This window comes from Petaurus breviceps, unplaced genomic scaffold (genome assembly GCF_028583685.1).
Source record: "Petaurus breviceps papuanus isolate PSGF00001 unplaced genomic scaffold, PetGlider_PUasm1.0 90847, whole genome shotgun sequence".
NCBI lineage: Eukaryota > Metazoa > Chordata > Mammalia > Diprotodontia > Petauridae > Petaurus > Petaurus breviceps.
In genome coordinates this window covers 1250469-1270739 of record NW_027187360.1, presented here as the reverse complement: position 1 = coordinate 1270739, position 20271 = coordinate 1250469, and the positions used below count along the sequence as shown (strand labels likewise).

Below are 20271 nucleotides of genomic sequence, written 5' to 3'. Positions count from 1 at the left end.
CAATAGGAAACACAAAACTATAGAGTTAGTTATTACTTTTTTAAACAAATGTTAGCTTTAGGACAAGCCTCTTTACAAACAACTGGGCCAAAAGAGGAGGTATGGGGGGGAGGGGGGGCGCGGGGAGATCTCTAAATGGGTCAAAAATAAGAAACCAGCAGTAAATACAAAGTCCTCAGGATGGTTCCCCATAGCTCTAAGGTGGTAGTTTAAATCACACTTGCTAATGAACTTACTGGAAACAAAGTTAAAGCAATAGGTTAAACAAGGCACTAAAAGAAATAAGGAGTAAGAATAAAGAACTGTTAGCACAGCATGGTAGGACTCCAGGTCATTTAAAAGACCAAAGCAATTTTTTTTCTTTTTTTTTTAACACAGAAGAGGTAAAATCTCACTGCCAATTCAACTATTTCAAACCTATTTAAAATATCATTTTTAAAATCTCAGTATTTTGTAACAAAAAGATTTCAACCATTAACCTACTTAAGTCAAGTAACATTAAAGTCAAACTACAAAATTATTTGGATAGTTCCTTGAACTTTGGTATAAGGATTTAACCTGTATTCTCAGTTTTCAATTACCCATTTGAGATTTAAACTAATTGAAGATTACCCTCAAATATGAACATTTTGATCTACCCATCCACCAACTGGGCACTGCTACTCAATACTAGCAGTAGTAAAAACCAGGGGAAGAGTAGATTATCCACTTTTTTGTATTATCCAGTTTATCATTGCCTCACCATTAATATGGATAACCAAAAGTTAACTTTAGGAGTTCTGGGAATATATTCTTAAATTTTCCAAAGACTAGGGCTTCAAAATATTCATCTAAAGTCTCTAACCAATGAAAACTAAGTATTTTATAATGTAGACACTAGTGAAAACCTTCAGAGATCATAGATAATGTTAGCTTAATCCCTTCACATCCTTTTTTAAAGGATTTCCAAAACACCTGGTTCAAACCTCAGTGAGGTACATAAAGCAAATATCATGAACCATTTTGAAGAAGAGAACACTAAGACTTGGAAAAATTGTGACCCATCCAAAATCACACAGCTATTAAGATTCTTCTCTAATCTGAGGGAGGAGGAGAAAGCTTTTTTAAGGAGTGATAGAACATCAAGGTGCAAGGTAGGAGGAAAAGTTATATAGATAGGTAGAAGCAATTAGAAGTTTTGCATAGGGTTTTGGGTTTTTTTTGTTTTTCAGGTTTATTTTTAACATGCTTCCCAGCCAGTTCATCCCACTACTTCTATTGCCTCTAGGCTACAAAGTTGGCACTGCTGAGAATAAAACAAACATTTATTATTGATCCATCATAAACTGGCCTAGGCAGGAAGATAGATATGGAACGGAGTTAATGCTGAGAAAGATCAAATAGGGTCACAACTCTCAATTATCTGGAATCAGATTATCTAGTTTTTGTGGATAAGTCAGCCTCTTAGCCACTGCCTGTTCTCTCCACTCCTGCTGGGAATCTTTTGGCCCTTTCACTGCTCATTTAACATCTCCACCAGAAAGAAGAGAAGGGAGAATAAATTAAAGTCAATTCTATCATTTGTTAGTGGAATGAAATTAAAGTTAGATTAAGAATACCATTTATTTAAAATTTAAGGAAGAACTTCTAGGAGACAGTTATGTTAAATAAAAAAGTCATCTATTACTCCCAGAAGGGCAACTATGGAAAACTATATAGAAAAGAGTTACAATAAACAATACTATACCCAATCACAAGATTGTTGCTTAACTCTAAGAATGATAAGCAAAACTAATATAAATTAGCTTTTGCAGATCAAATGCAAAGATTTTTTTTAAACCATTTTATAAAACAGAAAATGGGATAACTTCAATACAGTTTTCCCCTTTCCTGAGAATGAAGGTTATTACATGTAGCTTTTTCTTTCATCTACTGCACTCTAACAGAGGAAGGGGGGAAAAAGAATCATTCGTACTCTTGAGTCCTCTCTGCTCAAAACACTAGACCTTTCAACATCACAGAAAACTGAGGAAACATTGGATAATACACTACAAAAGTAAGTTCAAACTAAACAGGTTAACAGTAGACCTAATGTTAAGGCCTATTAAGTCTTGACGGCACCTTCAATCTTGTTCAACAACTCTTGCTTTTCCAGTCCTAGGCAGTTTATTAACAAACTAACAATTGTATTAAATTGTGGTAGTTCTGCTATGTAGACAAACAGCCATCAGAAGCTATATTTAGGTTAAATTTGCAACAAACTAAAAGTTTTCAAAAGGATTGTAAATGCTCTGGGACAAGGTTTAAAATCATCCAGTCCTAACAGTATTGGAAATACTAAATAAAGGCATTACTTTCACAACCAATTATGGTCAAGGTGATAGAGTTTTTATCTTCCCCTAATGCCAGGCTGAAAATTAACAAGTGAGGAGATTCTCTTAGAAGACTTATCCAAAATGTAACGGTCATAAATCAAAGGAAAAACATTTCTACAAACAGGTGGGTAAATTATTAAACCCTTGTCTTTACACTAACCAAAATTCTTGACATCTCACCCTTCAGGTGAGCTTATTTCAAATCTCTGATTAAGTATACACCCTGTTAATTGAAGGGGAACCTTTGTAAATAACCATTTCAGTAGTTAATCTTTGCATCAAAATATTACCTAAGAAAAAGTGATCAGCATCACATTCCTTATGTAAACTCAAATCTATCTGTGGGGTTTTTTTGAGGGGGAGGAGAAGTTGAATGGGGTTTTTTCTTGGGAGGGGTTGGAGGAAAAGGCAAACATTTATGTCTTAGCAGCATGAAAGAGTACTGTCATCTAAACAGAAACACAACTCAGAAAAATATTTCTTGATCTACTCATTTCCAAACTACTGGGAATGGATATCATATAATTTGTTTATATAAGTATTGTTTATACCCTTCCAAGTTCTATTCATTGCAATAAACTTGTTGAAAATGAATTTCTAATATGTATCATTTATAATGCAACAGTTTCAGAATTTGAAATACACAAAAAAGGAGGAGGTTTCTGTATCAGAACTCGGCAGCACACAGAAACAAAATTATATTTTTCTTAAACTATTCTACATTTTCAAAGACTGTAGTTGAGGAGTGCCTGAGACAAGTATTTCCTAACATATACCTATCCCAGAAATCTTACCTGTATTCTATAATCTTCACCTCCTTCCTATGTAGGAAGTTGTATTATTTTTTATATGATTATTTGTCAATTAATTCACTTCTCCCATCAACATAATACAAAATATTTGATTACTTAGGATCAGGGCAACCTAGATTACTACTCATTTAAATGCAGGACCTGAAGCAGCCGGCAGTCAGGGAGAGTATAGTGTTCAATATCATTTTACATGTTACCAACAGAGGGTTCATCTTACACACAAACAATGGGCACTGGCAGGGTGTCTTCACCCTCCTGAAGCCCCACAAATTGTATTTCTTCATAAAATGATTACAAGATTAGAAGACGTGTGGAATATTCTTAAGTTCTTTTGTATCTTACTGCCAATTTAAGAAAAAAATTATTCAAAATACAAGACTCATAATTATGTTTTTCTCCCTTTTCATTTCATTTTTCTGTTCTACCTACATATTGAACAGGATGTGCACTGAAAGATTTTAAATGAGCAGCTCAAAATAACAGATTAAATATTTCCAAAGCCAATAAACTGTCCAAAAACTTACAGGTTTTTAACCAAAATATGTTATGTATCTGTGTATACATCGCAAGGATGGTTTCTTTAAAATGGATGATTTCTTTAAAAATTATTCTCTAACCTAACGAAGGGCTTCAAACACTTCAACCTTTGCAGTAAGTATTCAATGTAGTATTCTAAGCTGGGCATTTAAGTCTCTTAACGAAAGAGAGACTCAGAATCTTGCTCAATACCCTCATCTCATTCAACTCCTTTTGAAACCAATACAACCAGACAGCTGGTATTTTGCCTTCCCATTTTTTTACAGTACGAGGTTAGTCACAAAAACAGGTTGGTTTGAAGTGCAGCTCAAAAATGCAAAATGATTCTCCACAGAAAAGGAGGAAGAGAGCGAGAACGCGAGAGAGAGGGTTTAACTGAGCAAAGAATCCCTGGGGTAACTTCATGGGTATTCTATCACAAACTCAATACTTTTCCTTTTTTTTTCCCCACCCTCTACATCTTGAACAACTTCGTCACTCCTACAACGTCTTCTATAATGGACTAGAAATAGCGACTTGAAGACTACATTTTAAGAATATGGGTGAACGAAATTAGCCCCAGTGTGCTTACTCATTAAAACAAAACTTTTAACCTTTGTGAGACCGTGAAAAGGGAGAATTATGGCCAAAGCTCAAATTTAACTCGGACTTATCTGGCTGCTTCTTTCCCTTCCCTTGTTAACCAGGGACCCACCTTTCTCGTGATGACCTGATGGGCAGAAAATTGTAGTAGGGGCCACTCGGGAGCAAAAGGGGCTTTTCTGCGAGGGGAAGGTTACGGCACAGGAGCCCCAACAGGTTTGTTGGGGTTTTCCTCACCTTCCCCTTCGGGGGAACTCCTGCTCTCTAAGTGGCCAAACCCGGAAAACACAAGGGCAAAATAAACTTTGGGGCGAGGGGAGCGAGCGCCCCCCGCACGCCCCCTCGCGCCGCTCCCGGGCGCCCCCGGCCCGCGACAGCCCCGTACCTCGGCTCCCGCCCGTCCGGGCGTCCGTCCGTCAGTCAGTCCGCCCGTCGGCGCCTCAGTTCCTCCTCCCGGCCGGGGACCGCCCGCCTCAGTCGCCCCGGCAGCGCGGGCGCACCCCCCCCACCACCACACACACACACACACACACACACACACACACACACACACACACACACAAACCCCAGACACGACCCCCCTCCCTGCCAAGGCTTGGGGCGCTCGGAGCGGGGAGGACGCGGGGACGCCAGCGGCGGGGCTCACCCTCCTCCTCCTTGTCCTCCTCCTCCTCCTCCCTCAACCCTTCGCCCCCGCCCCGTTTTCCGTCGCCGCCTCCTCCTCCTCCTCCTTTATCTCCACTCACCGCCCGCCGCCATCTTCCTCGCTGGTCGGATTTAAATAGGAAACTCGCCCCCCGAGCGCCTCCAGCACTGCCGAGGAATAGGCGGCTGAAGCTGGGGCTCCGGACGAGGCGCAGGGACCGCTGGGAGATGTAGTCCCCAGGCCCCGCCCCGCACTACAGATCCCAGAGGACCCTGCGCCCAGGGAGCCAGTCTTGAGATCCTTTTAGCTCCAGGTTTCCTTTTCCAAGGCATCCCAGACAGGGTCTTGGAGATCCGAGGAGGTCAGAGCTGGAAGGCTTATGGGATCATAGAATTTAGAACCAGGAGGGGCATTAGAAATCCACAGGATTTCAAGAACTGAAGAGAGATTATAGGTTGTGTAGGCCAACCAGTACTTGATCAGGAATCCCTTCCACAATATCCCCAAGTAGAGTCCAGCAGTTACACAGGACTCATATCCAATGAGACAACTCATTCCACTTTTTGGCTAGCTCTAATTTTTGGAAGTGGCTAGATGGTTCAGTGGATAGAGTGCTGGGTCTGGAGTCAAAAAGACCTAAGTTCATATTCAACCTGAGACACTTACTAGATGTGTAGCCTCACTTTCTCCTCCAGAGCCATCTGGGTTCAGTAACCAGAAATCAATCAGGACAACTGGAGATGGCCCAGGATGCAGTGGGAGAGGTGGGCCCCTTTAAGTTAAGGATTTTTCAGGTTCTCACTTTTGAGTGAGGCAACACCCATTCAGTGAATAGACCTCTTCAAGAAGTGAGTCAAGGGATGCCCCTCATTTAATCCCAAAAATTAAAAATTAGAAAATCAAACTGGGAGGGGAAAACCCTTAGGGTTGCTGGCCAAAAGAGAGTTACTCTGAGCCAAGAAGGCCCCCAAAAAAATAACCATTCAGTAGTGCTTGGGGAAGGACCTATTGTTGTCCAATCCATGAGATCTAGAATGAATTCTGTTTCAGGCTTGATCTTTGAGAAAGAAATCTAGCCAGTAAACCCCAAGTTAATTAGGTATCTTTCAGCTATCAAAATTTATCATCCTTTGGGTAGAGCACCCTCAGAGAAGAGAACAGGACAAGACAGGACTGGTTGAGTTGCCCAACTGGAACTGTCCATCTGGGTCCCCATTCAGGCAGTTTGGACTACTCACAGATTGTGATTTGTCCTTCATTCTTTGTTCTTCAAGAAGACCTTTATGTCAGGGAGATGATGACATGACTTGCAATTGACTTTGATTTAAGTGAGGTAAGGCTGTGCAAAGTCACCAGACTCACTTTTTCCTCCAGAGAAGGAAATGGCAAACCACCCCAGACTCCTTGCCAAGAAAACCTCATGAATATTATAGTCCACCTGGTCACAAAGAGTCCAATTGTTGAAAAACAACAATCTTTGGGAAGTTGTGTGTGTGTGTGTGTGTGTGTGTGTGTGTGTGTGGGTGGGTGTGTAGTTAAATCTGCCTTTGCAATTTGTTTACTGCTCTTAGTCTTCCTTGGCCAGAAGAATGGAACAAATCTAATCTCTTATATAAAAGGAGCAGTGTCCTCTCTTAAGTTTTCTCTTCTCCAAACTATATCCATCACAAGTTCTTGCAAATGATTTTTTTGTGTATTTTTTAATTGATACCTTTTTGTTGTTTCATCAAATTCATTTTTTTTTTAAGATTCTGTAGTCCCCACTCCTCTACCCGTCTCTCCTATTGGAAGTGCAAGGGCTGCTCTCCTGACATCTTGTCAGCTTTGAGCAACTCCATTTCCAGCCTGGACCAGCTCAACCTGGTGCCCTATTGACCCCTAAGAGGCTCAGGTCAGAACTCTGAAGTTCAAGAGATCCCCAGCCTCAGTATTATGGCAGCTTGGATTATAAACTATGCAACACCATGCTCATTTCTGTGCATATTCTTCACTGAGAACATTTCTTGTAACAAAGATTTTAAAAGAAAGAGAGGTGGGGAGGAAGCTGTTGAGATCATGAAATCTAGGGAATCAGCTATGTGAAAAATAAAGAGGTGTCTTATCTGGATGCCTTCCTCAAATAGAGGCTCTGCATCCCCAACTGGCCCCTGTATTGATCAGAATCATTAAATCTTTCAAATTAGTTTTTCTTTATAATGTAATCACTGTATAACTTTTTCTCCTATCTCTGCTTATTTCCTTATGTTTCTCTGAATTCATTCATTTAAACATTTCTTATAGAGACCAATGATATTTTAGCATTGATCCTCTGGACCCTCAGGTGATAATAAGAATCTTTCAGACTTTCAAGTTCTTGACAATGTTATATAATCACTGTATAGCTTGTTCTCCTATTTCTGCTCATTTCACTCTCAGTTCATATGTTTTCCCATGTTTTTCTGGTCATTCTTTTCATCATTTCTTTCAGAGGAAGAATGTTTTATTATTACATTCATTTACCATAATTTCTTCAACCATTCTTCAATTGATGGGCAACTTCTTGTTTTCAAGTTCTCTACTACAACAAAAGGTACTGCTATGAATATTCTTGAACATATGGTTACTTTCTCTTTGTCTTTGATCTCTTTAAGGTATCTATCCTCTTCCTTCTCCAATTAGTTCATGGCTCACAATTTTTCTCTTTTCCTCAACTACTGCCTTAATACTAAGAAACTTCAACATACATATTGACTCCCTCAAACCTTCTAACAACTCAGTTCCTCAACTGAGTCCTGGACCCTCTTCTCTTCTCCATCTGTACTACTTCACTTGGGAATCTCAGCAGCTCCCATGGACTTCATTTCCATCTCAAATCTACCCCTCTGCTGACCTCCAATCCCACATGTCCAATTGCCTTTCAGATATCTCAAAAGGGATATCAAGTAGACATATTAATATAAATATTTTCAAAGCAGAACTCATTATCTTTACCTTAAACCCTCACCCACTACCTTTCCTAGACCTCCATTCCATCAGGCTTGCAACCTAAATGGAATCCTTGCCTTCTCACCATCTCTCACCGATCATAACCAAACTGTTGCCATGATCTGTCAATTTCATCTTTGCAATATTTCTCAGATATGTCCCCCTCCTTTCCTCTAACACTTTCATCACTCTGGTGCAAACTCTCATTACCTCATTCTTGAACTATTGCAATAGCCTGCGGGTGGATCTGCCTGCCTCAAGTCTAACCACACTCCAATCCATCCTCCATGGAGCTACCAAAATTATTTTCCTAAAGTACAGGTCTCATCAGGTCACCCACATACACATATATACAATATAAACTCCAGAGGCTCCCTATTGGCTCTAGGAATAAATACAAGATGCTGTGCTTTGGCATTCAAGGCCCTTTATAACCTAACTCCCTCCTACCTTTCTAGACATCTTTCACTTCACTCACTTCCAGTTGCTCTTCAATCCATGGAGCTCTAATGTGATTTTCCTAAAGCACAGGTCCCACTATGTCACCTCAATAAACTTCAGTGGTTCTCTGTTGCCTCCAGGATCAAATACAAAATGTTCTACTTGGTGCTCAAACCCTTTATAACCTAACTCCTTCCTATCTTTCCAGTCTTACACATCACACCCCACCACCTATTCTTTGATCCAGTGATACTGGCCATCTGGCTCTTCCATAAACAAGACACTCCATCTCAGCACCAGGAATTTTCTTTGGCTGTTCTCCATGCCTGGAATGCTCTCCCTAGTCATTTCCATCTACCAGTTTCCATGACTGCCTTTAAGTCCCAACTAAAATCCCATCTTTTACAGGAAGCCTTCCCAGCCCCTCTTAATTCTAGTGCCTTCCCTCTGTTAATTATTTCCTATTTATCCTATATATAGCTTGTTTGTGCATATTTGTTTGTTCATTGTCTCCACCCTTAGATTATGAACTTCTTGAGGGCAAGAGATTATCTTTTGCCCCTTTTTGTATCCCCAGCATTTAGCACAGTGCCTGGTACTTTGTAGCTGTTTAATAAATGTTTGTCAACTGAGAGAAGTTAATTTTATAACAAAAGAGATTATTGGTGGGCTTAGAGAAAGCATTATATTATATATTATATTGTGTTACCCTATATTGTAAAGTGTTTAAAAGTAAATGGAATGCAAGAGGGTGCAAGTAATGAATATAGACAACATTTTCTAAGAGTTTGGTTGTAAAAAGTGGGGATGATAGGATCAAGTGAATATGTATTTTTAAAGATGCTAGAGACTGTAAAAAGAAAGAAAGAAAAAAGACCACAAACCTGTCAGTGAGTTAGGATATCTACCCCAAGCAAGTGGAGATTTTCCCCAGGGGAATGGGCAGATGAGAATAATTTGTTCCAACAGCAGCAGGCACCATAAAACACTTAGAGGTTGGTTCAACATCAAAGATGCCAAGGCCATCCGCGGCACCCCAGGCCATTGCCAGTTGTCTTGACTTTAGTCTTGCCACTGCTGGACTTTGATGACTCTGGAAGAGACAATGAGACTGATGACTTTGCCTCACTTAAATACGATTCATTTGAAAGTCAAGACATCACCTGCACCTGTGATGTCATTGGTCCTCTTCAAAATGAAGGATGAATAACACTACACATTAAGAACTATGAACCATGCAAAAATCAAGATGAAGAAGAATGTTACCTGTCTCCTAATAAGAGGTGATAAACTCAGAATGTAGAATGGAACACACATTTTTGGACATGAACAGTATGGGAATTTGTTTTGCTTGACTATGCATATTTGATAAAAAAAAAAAAAGGGCTTTGTTCTTTTTAAGTAGAGGGAAAGAAGGAGAGAAAATAAATGCTCATGAATTGAAGAAAATATTAATTTTGTTTTGCTTTTTGCAGGGCAATAGGGGTTAAATGACTTGCCCAAGGTCACATGTCTAGTAAGTGCTAAGTGTCTGAGGCCAGATTTGAACTTAGGTCCTCCTGACTCTAGGGCCAGTGTGCTATTCACTGCACCATCACCTAGCCGCCCCAAAATATTAATTTTTAAATTAAGAAGAATAGGTGGCTTGGACTAGATGGCCTCTGAGATTTCTTCTATTCTAAATTTATGACCTTATGATCTGGGCACATTTGAAGATATCAGGAAAAGAGCTAGTAGATAATGAGAGGTTTAAAAATAAGGAAGGCATATTTTTTTCTGAATTATTTTTAAAATTTTAAATATTTCATTTTTTATAATTACATGTAAAAGCAATTTTTAACAATCTTTAAAATTTTGAGTTCCAGGTCTTCTCTCTTGCTCCTTGCCTTCCTGCATCTCTGAGACAACAAGCAATTTGCTATATTTGTACTCACTCCAAATGTGTCATACGTGTCCATTCCTGCAAAACATATTTTCATATTAGTCATGTTGTAAAAGAAAAACAGACCAAAACACACACACACACACACACACACACACGAAAAAATAATAAAGTGAACAATAGTATGCTTTCTGCATTCAGATTCCACAAGTTCTTTCTTTGGAGGTGGGTACCATTTTTTATCATGAATCCTTTAGAATTGTCTTGGATTCATTGTATTGCTGAGAATAGCTAAGTCATTCACAGTTGATCATTGTACAATATTTCTGTTGCTGTGTACAATGTTCTCCTGGCTCTGCTCACCTCACTCTGCATCATTTCATGTAAGTCCAGACTTTTCTGAAAGCATCTTGGTTGTCATTTCTTATAGCACAATAATATTTTATTACAATCATATACCACAATTTGCTCAGCTGTTCTCTAATTGATGGGCATCCACTCAACTTCCAATTCTTTGCCACCACAAAGAGAGCTGCTATAAATATTTTTGTACAAATAAATCCTTTTCCTTTCCTTTTTTTTTTTTGGAGGGCAATTGGGGTTAAATGACTTGCCCGAGATCACACGGCTAGTAAGTGTGTCAAGTGTCTGAGGCCGGATTAGAACTCGGGTCCTCCTGACTCCAGAGTTGGTGCTCTGTTCACTGCACCACCTAGATGCCCCCTTTCCTTTCCTTTTTTAAAAATCTCTTTGGGATACATATCTACTAGTGGTATTGCTGGATCAAAGGGTATGCACTAGCTGTGATTTACCTTTCAGTGTAGTTCTAAATTGCTCTCCAGAATGATTGGATCAGTTCTTAATTCCACAAACAGTACATTTATGTCCAAATTTCCCCACATCCTCTCCAACATTTCTTATTTTCCTTTTCTGTTATGTTAGCCAATATGATAGGTGTGAGATGTTATCTCAGTTGTTATAATTTGCATTTCTCTAATTAGTGATTTAGAGTATTTTTTCATTTTACTATAGATAGTTTTGATTTCTTCATCTCAAAACTTGCTGTTCATATCCTTTAACCATTTATCAACTGGAGAATTATTTGTATTCTTATAAATCTGACTCAATTCTTTATATATTTGAGAAATTAGGCCTTGATCAGAGACGCTTGCTGTAAAAAAATTTTTTTCCAAGGTGGCTATGTGGCACAGTGAATAGAGCACTGGTCCTGCAGTCAGGAGGACCTGAGTTCAAATCCAGCCTCAGACATTTGACACACTACTAGCCCTGTGACTTTGGACAAGTCACTTAACCCCAACTGCCCTCCAAAAAGCAAAAAAAAAAAATTCCCAGAATTATGCTTTGTTTATAATCTTGGCTGTGTTGGTTTTGTTTGTACAAAAACTTCTAAATTTAATATAATTAAAATCATCCATTTTCCATCTCATAATGCTCTCTATCTCATTTCATCATAAATTCTTCCCTTATCCATAGATCTGACAGGCAAACTGTTCCATGCTTTCCTAATTTGTTTATGGTATCACCCTTTATGTCTAAATCATGTACTCATTTTGACCTCATCTTGGTATATGGTGTGAAATGTTGGTGTATGCCTAGTTTCTGCCAAACTGTTTTCCAGTTTTTAGGGATGGCATAATTAAAGGGGTAAGTTATTGATGAACAAAGCAAGGGATAGAACTAAAGACAAAAGTAAAAAGATTAATGTTTCTATGATTCCAGAGGACTAATGATAAAAAAAAAATGCTATCCACCTACAGACTGATGGATTCAGATTGCATATTTAAGCATATTTTTTCCTTTATTTTTCTTTCTTTTTTCCCAGAACATGACTAATGCAGAAATAAGTTTTGCCTGACTTAATATGTATAATGTTTATCAGATTTCTCTACTTAGTAAGTAGGGGAGGGGTGAAGGGAAGGAGAGAATTTGGAACTGAAAAATAACTTATTTTCTAAAAATAGTTTTTAAAAGCTTAATGTTGGCCAGGGGAGGAACCTCCTCAGCCTATGAGTCTAGAATAAAGGAGGAGATCATAAGTGATCACTGAGGTGAGGAGAGGAGAGAGAGTTCAAGGTAGGTGGCCTCAATCTCCTTAGTGAAGCATAAGAAGAGGTTAAAAATAATTTTAAGCCAGAATGAGGAATAGATCAGAGAGAGAAATACAGAGGCAACAGGAAGACCTAAGGGGATGTTGTTCCTATAATCCATGTGGACCACATAGTGCAAATGTGGGTGTGGAGAGGAGAAGAGGGGTCAGGACTATAGATGCAGGACTAAAGTAGTCATCAGCATAGAGGCAATAGCTAAAGTTGTAGGGACAAATGAAATAGCCAACGGACAAAATATTGAGAGAGAAGAGATCCAAGGGCAAACCTTTGGTCAATACCCCCAGATTAAGGTAATTAAGGGTATGTCAGGCAGCTAGGTGACACAGTAGACAGAGAACTGAGTATAGAGTCAGGAAGACCCAAGTTCAAATCCAGCTTCAGACACTTACAAGTTGTGTGACAGTGGGCAAGTCATGTAACCCTGTTTGTCTCAGTTTTCTCATCTGCAAAATGAGCATGAGAAACAAATGGCAAACCACTCCAGTGACCTTGCAAAGAAAGCCACAAATGGCATCACACAGAGCCTGAAAACATTCAACAACAGTTACCATCCTAGGTTTGAGGACAAGAGGACAAAGAATGAAATACTATTTGCCTGCAAGGAATTTACATTCTAATGGAGAAAATAAGAAGTACATATAAACTATATTTATAGCATAAATTTAAAGTTGTCAAATATAAATAGATCCGTAATAGTTAAATAAAAGGTAGCCTAGGAAATCTCTCTCTCCAATCAAAACCTCCACTCTTTTCACCTCGTGGCTCCTAATCTTTTTCTTTTCCTATACCTTGACTTCAAGTCCCTCCATCCCTCCCTGTTCTTCCAGTCTGTCATTCCTGTTCCTCTCTTACTTTCTTCCGTTTGGGTCAAATGCCACCTCCTGCCACCTGCCGCAGTTACCAACACTCTACCACTCAAATTACTTTGTATATAGCTTGAATTAAGTGTGTGTGCTGGTTTCCTTGATTAAAAAAAAAGAATAAAAATAAATTAAAAGCTTGAGGGTACAAATTGTTTGATTTTTGTATTTACATCCCCAGTGTCTAACAGCATACCTTGTATAGAGTCACTTAATAAATGTTTATTGGATTGATTTAAAGTCCTCCCTAATCAAAGTCTGACAGTGTAAAACTAGGTAAATTTATCCTCAGTGAGTTGTGAATAAAGTATTCTTGTTGTTCTAAAAGTATATTTGTATTTTAATACAGATCAAAGCCAAATGAATGAATCTGAAGTTCTATTAAACAAGTAGGTGGGGTTTGGGGCAAAAGGAGGAGGGTTTTTTTTTTCATTACCTGCCCTAGGTATATAGGATAATGGAATTAAAAGGACCAAAAAAGGCATCTAATACAACCTTCTACCCAATGCAACAGCTACCCTTTATACGGTATTGTCCCTAACAGATGTTCATGCAGCCCTTGCTTGTAAACCTCTAAGAACAGCGAGTACACTATTATTTGAAACAGCTTATTTAACAGAGTGGAAGGCACTCTTCAAAGGGAAGTAGGGGCCACCAAGGAGAGAGCCCTGGACCTGGAATCATTAAGATTCCTGAGTTCAAATATGTATTGAGTTATTTACTAGCTGTGGGGCCCTAGGCAAATCACTTAATCTGTCTGCCTCAGTTTCCTTATCTTTAAAATGAGGATAACAATATCACTTACCTCTCAGGATTACTGTAAGGATCAAATGAAATATTTGTAAAGTGTTGTGTGATGGTTATTATTATTAATGACAATAATGATAATAATAATTTTATAAATATTCTCAAGGAAAACCCTCAAGCTTTTATTATTTATTTATTTTTTTAAGGTTAACTCAGATTCTGCTCTATGTCACTTCTTTCCATCCTCCTAGTTATATCATGTGAAACTAAGGAGAAGTGTGTTCCCTCTTCCACATGACAACCCTTGAGATATTTGAAGAGAGTTCTCTTGATCGCTTCACCTCCACTCTTCTTTCTCCAAGATGAACAGCTCCAGGGCCTTCTACCACTCTGCTCCTCGTGTGACACAGTTCATAGATTCCTCACTGCCTGGAAGACCTTCAATTTGTGTTGATTTGCAAAATGTTCTCCGATTCCATAGCCCTTCCTATGACCTCCACTCTGCCCTTGGACAGTGCTTCCCCTTCCCTTTTTTTTTTGCCAGCCCTTAAAGTTCCTGATTGGGCAAAAGACTGTTTTTACAAGTGTTTATGGCAATAGGACAAATTTTTTCTTTTAAAAAAGTATCTTATGCTTACTGGCCTTTTGTTTTTAATCATATTTTCCATAACTATATTCCAATATATCCCAAACGCCTCCTCATTGATCCATCTCTCATAACATAGATTTTAAAAAAAAGGAAAAAGCAGTTTGGCAAAACTAATAATCATCATAGTGTCAATCATGTCTGACAGTATATGCAATATTCTACTCCCATAGTTCTTCTACTTCTGCAATATATCAAGTCTTCTCTGAGAACAAGTTTGGTCAATATAATTGCAGAGGACTTAATTTCTTTTTTTTTAAGTCTTTTCATTGATGATCTGGATCTTCTTTTCTAATTGGTTGACTTTCTTTACATAATTTTGTATTTCTTGGATAATTCTTTCATATATATGTATAGTTTTTCATCCATCTGTCTCATTTGATTTTTAAAGTCTTTTTAAAATTCTTCTATGAATTCTTTTTGGACAGGTCAACATTTGACATTACTCTTTGGGGTAAAAGAGGATTTCTTAGTTTCAATATCCTCCTCTGAAGATGAACCATGGTCTTCTCTGTTCCCATAATAACTCTCTATTGGTTGGATTCTTTCTCCTTTGCCTATGCATTTTTTTTTGTAGTAATAGTTTAATTTTTGCAATCACCTCTACCCCTGGGGCATGGGGGATGGTGCTTCTTGCCCCAGATCTCAGGTCTCCCTTCTAGCCTGGAACCAAAGCCAAAACTCCATCTTCCTGTAAGTGCCCACAGCCAGGGGTATGAGCTGGTTCCTTCTCACCCCCTCCACTCTCCACAGCACAGCTGGGTCAGGTGTTCCTTTTCAGAAGAGTTTCCCTCTTGATCTTCCTGGGCTCAGATGCCCAACTCCCCTCACTATCATGGGGGTAAAAATTCCGGTGGTTGGGGCCAAGGTGGCCTCCCAACCCAGCTATCCCAAGGCTTGCCACTTGTTTAAGCGTCTTGCCTCCGTGTTGTTAACCTGGACCCTATTTTATCCTTTTATGGGGGAAAATCTTGACAGTTTGGAATTTTGTGATCTTCTCCATGATCTTCCCAGAATCCACTCTGTTTTAGAACTTCTTAGGATATATGCCTAACAGTGGGATCTCTGGGTCAAAGGTTATGGATATATTAGTCACTTATTTAGCATAATCCAAAATTAGCAAAATCCCAAATCCCAAAATATTCCAGAATAGTGGAACCAATTCACAACCCCAACAACTACATATTAGTGTATTCATATGCCCTCTGCCCTTCCAACAGTAACTATTTCATATATCATCACCTTTGCCAATTTGCTGGGTAAAAACTAAAACCTCTTTGAAAAACTTTTATATAGTTTAAGACAGTTTACAATTCATCTTTTGAGAAATATTTGTTCAATTCTTTTATGGTCATGGAAGATTTTTTTAAAAGACGTTTCAGTCCTTACCATTACTATTGATGAAGATAGCCTTTGGGGGAAAAAAAAAGCTTCTTCTGGGTCACATGATCAACAAGATGGAGGATTGGACATTTTCTCTGATCCTCATAACTCTCTAGCCTCTCTAAAATAGAAATCATGCACAAGACATAAAGCAATTCCAGTTGTCTCCACAGTCCAGGACACCAAGAACCCTAATGAAGCAGCAATTCAATGAATTAAGAACAGGAAAGGCTAATTCCTAAACTCTAGCAAATTCTATCAGAACCTTTCCTTCCCACACCACACCCCTCCCCCCCAACCATGCTTGAGCAGGGCTTCAAAAGCAGAGAATTCAATTCTACCCCTCTTCTCTCCTCCCAGTGCAATGGAAAACCAAAAGGCAAAAGTTTGTCCTGGCTGGGGAAGAGAATATAGCCTCCATATCAGTTTTTTTTTTAAGTCCACACCTCTATGAATGGATATTGCAAGACAAAGGAAAATGAATCAACACCTAATAAAGCAGTATTGGATTCTTGGATTCTCAGGAAGGTATGGACACAACAAGATATTCCTGAATAGCTTAAAAGAAAAATAAGAACTATGGAAGCAGAATTTATGGCTTGTATAGCAGAAATAATTGGCAGGACAGAAACATTTGAATCCACGATGGCAAATCTCACCAAAGGAACAAAATCAAATAACTGACTAGAGAAGAGAAGGTTGCTGAATTGAAAACCTAAGTCTTATTTGAGACACAAATTTTATTTTGAAATTCTAGGTCGGCACATGAATAAGCATACTGGATGTATGCTGTATTCCTCCTCTCCAGAAAGACCATGTTGGCCTGTTGACAATGGCAGGGGTAAGAGAGTAGAGAAGAGAATGTAGGAGATTAAAGATCATGAAACCTTTATTTGTTTTGCTTTAATATATAGGAAATATGTTTATTATATTTATATTATGTATTTAAGGAAAATTTGCAGAGAAAAAAAAACAACCTTACAGCAGAAAGAATAATATATCAAGAGTCAGAATAACTATCAGGTGATCTAGAGAGCTGCAAACTGGCAGGCAACAGATGCCATTTCTGGATCTGTCACAGCTAATACAATGACTTGAGCAAATAATTTCTCCTTTTAGAGTCTTTGGTTTTCTCATCTGTAAAATGAGAATTTTAGATCATATGATCAAGCTCCAACTTAAAATTCACAATAGACTAACAAACTAGGTAATTAACTTGTGGCAAAAAAATTTTTTTTTTAGTTTCAGCTGCTGCATCAGGTAACTCAACATGATAACTTGAACTGCCCTTTTTTGGTAACTTTTGCAGTGTATGTACCAATTGCTTTCCAAAATAGTTTCCTTCTATTGAGGTATTGCAATAGCTGCTTGAGGCAAGGGCTGTTTCTGTTTTTGTCTTTGTGTTACTATCATCACACAGTAGGAGTAAATATTTGCTAAATTGAGTTGAATAGTAAAAGTAAAGATCACTGAGATGGGAGTTAGAAGTTCCTATGCCAACTGTGACATAAGCAAGTCTCCCTATCTGAAAAATGGAGATCACATACTTGTACTACCTAACTCACAGAATTGTTGTGGGGAAAAAAAATCTATTTTTAAATTTTATATAATTATTTGAAAAAATGTTCAACCTTGTCAATAAACAAAGAAATGCAAACTGAAACACCTTTAAAATATCGCTTCACCCATTAAACTGACAAATATAATTTAAAGTGACCAAAGCTCAATGCTGGCATTTCTGGAAAAATAGTTATACTCACAATCCAGGTAGAATTTCAATTGGTGAAATCTATTTTGGAAAGCAATTGGTATATACACTGCAAAAGTTGCCAAAATAATAATTCCTTTTGACTTAATAATTCCATTTTGGGGAATATATCCTGACAGTGTTACCTATTCAAAGATACTTCAAGTAGTATTATTTATATAGAGGGTGTGAACAGGAAGATCTGGTCAATGTAATAAAATTAAAGGACTGAGATCTTTGTTCTAACTTTGAAGATAACTGTCTATAAAATATATGGATATGACTATTTACACCACATTTGGAACTCTGATCACATCACCTTGTTAAGTTGTGAAGATTGGCCTTGCCTATCACCCATTGGTTCATTGATTTGTCATAGATGCTGACTGACTGACTCCTGGCATTTAAGAGAAGCAGAATGTCATCGCTATTTAAAACTATTTAAGCTTTAGTACCTTAAAACTGCACTAAGAATTTTGGGATATCATGTATTTATCAGTTATTATTGGGATAAATTATTACATCATAGCAGTGATGTAAGAAGGTCTGTGTCTCACCCTTGGATTTGACTTTTTAAATGAAATAGACAGATCTAGAAGTAGGGACAGAAGCTAGAGTTAAGAGATCCAGATAATGGAGGGGATACAGACAAATGTAGATCCCTGTGGTTTGGAGGAAGGGATCTACCTGGCTATCTGAGATACCCTTTCCCATGGAGCCTCTTGGTTTTAGAGATGACTCTAAGGGAGAAGCAAGTAGCAGAATAATAAAAGAGATCTAGGAGATGAAACCATGTGATCTCCAGGAAGGAAAAAGCCACAGAGCCTGAAAGATGGGAGTAGCCAGAAATAGCTCTGAAAGGAGACCATTCCTGAACCAACCCTCCTGGAGAGAAAAGTCACTGAATAATAATGAGTTCTTGGACCCAATCTCCTGGAGACTTCCTAGACACTACCAACTTCTCAGAATAAACAGAAGAGTTCCAGGACTAAGAAGAAGCTGGGGCTGAGAAACAGTAAAGGACTGAGTCATGATGTGAAGGAACAAGACTGGACCTTGCTGTCCACTACTACTTACGAAGATTATACAAGACTGAGGGGAACCAGACTCTTAAGCACCCCCAATTCCTTCTCCTCTAGGAGGAGTTTCAAACACAAAAGAATATTATAAATCTAGAGGACTCTGAGGGTCTATGTACCCCTGAAAAACTAGGGAAAGAGTCATTTTTAGTGTTTGTGAGCTCCAACATAAGGACTTTGGCTTTCTCACCTTCTGCCAGGTGAAATAAAATCTGTCTGTATCTTACCAAGCCTATGGCTAGTTCCTCTTACTTTACTAAAAAAAGAAGGCCATTCATTTTCTTCACTTCTCTTCATCTCAAAATCCTTCTGCATCATTTCCCTACTCTCTCCTCCTTCCCTCCAATCTTTGATGGCCTTTCTCCTTGTCTAGGCCAACCCCTCCACATATGCCCTAGATCCCATCCCTCCTGTTTTCTCCAACAGAATACCCCTTCAAATCATTGTTCCCTCTCTCTAGCCTTAGTCTCCCTTTATTAGTATCCTGTCTTTAAGTATGCCCAAGTCCTACCCATCCTTAAAAAAATCTTCACTAGATCCTATCCCATTAAGCTAATTACCTATATCTCTCTGCCCTTTCTAGCCAAACTTCTAGAATAAACTGTAATAATAAACAAATGAATAATAAAATCATTGCCCCTCACTCATTTCTCAACCCTCTGAAATATTGCTTCTGACCTCATCACTGAACTAAAATCATTCTTTCCAAAATAACCAATGATCCAATTGCCGAATTAGCTGGTCTTTTTTTAAGTCTTCATCTTTCTTGACCTCTATACTGCATTTGACACCACTGACCACCCCCTCCTTTGAGTCTTCATGACACTTTCTCTCCTGGTTCTCACCTGTCTGACTTACTTCTCAACCTCTTTTGCAGGTTCATCATCCATATCACACTCCTTAAATGGAGGTGTTCCCCAAAGCCCTGTCTTCTTTTCTACTGTCCCTATAATCCCTTTCTTAATACACTCATAAGCTTCCATCTTAGTTATCATATCCATGCAGATGCCTCCCAGATCTCATTCAGTCCTCATCTCTCTCCTTACCTCCATCACCAACTGCCCACTGGATATTTCAAACTGAATGTCCCAAGACACATCTCAAATTCAGTGCATACAAAAGAGAAATCATCTTTCTCCCTAAACCCACCTTTCTTCCAGACTTCCCTGTTTTCCTCAAAGGCACTAGCATTATTCTAGTCTCCTAGATTTATAATCTCAATGTTATCCTCAATTCCTCACTCTCCTTCACGGCCTTAGACAATCAGTTGCCAAATCTTTCTGCCTCTACAATATCTCCAGCAGCTGACCCCATCTTTCTATACCCACAACTATTTATGACTTTTTATCTCTCTCTCCTACTTTTCAGCTTCCTTTTATGTGTCCTCTCCCAGGTTAGAATATAAGCTACTTGAGGGCCAGACTGTCTTTGTTCTTTTATTTATATTTCATGCAGTTTTGTT

General features: G+C 38.6%; 2 protein-coding genes across 7 annotated transcripts in view; one reads left to right on the top strand and one right to left on the bottom strand.

Annotated features, from left to right (window-relative positions):
• The window catches only part of NCOA3 (nuclear receptor coactivator 3), a 209576-nt gene extending 204412 nt beyond the window's left edge, over window positions 1-5164 (bottom strand). For 3 of the 5 annotated variants that reach the window (XM_069072335.1, XM_069072338.1, XM_069072339.1), the window contains exon 1: window positions 5032-5164. The gene's annotated coding sequence lies outside the window, so the exon portion shown is untranslated. Of the gene's footprint in view, window positions 1-4670; window positions 4885-4931; window positions 4993-5031 lie in introns of those variants that run through there. The other 2 variants (XM_069072337.1, XM_069072336.1) reach the window with 2 other exon arrangements.
• ZMYND8 (zinc finger MYND-type containing 8) overlaps window positions 1-20271 on the top strand; it is a 540997-nt gene that overhangs the window by 243180 nt on the left and 277546 nt on the right. The window lies entirely within an intron of this gene.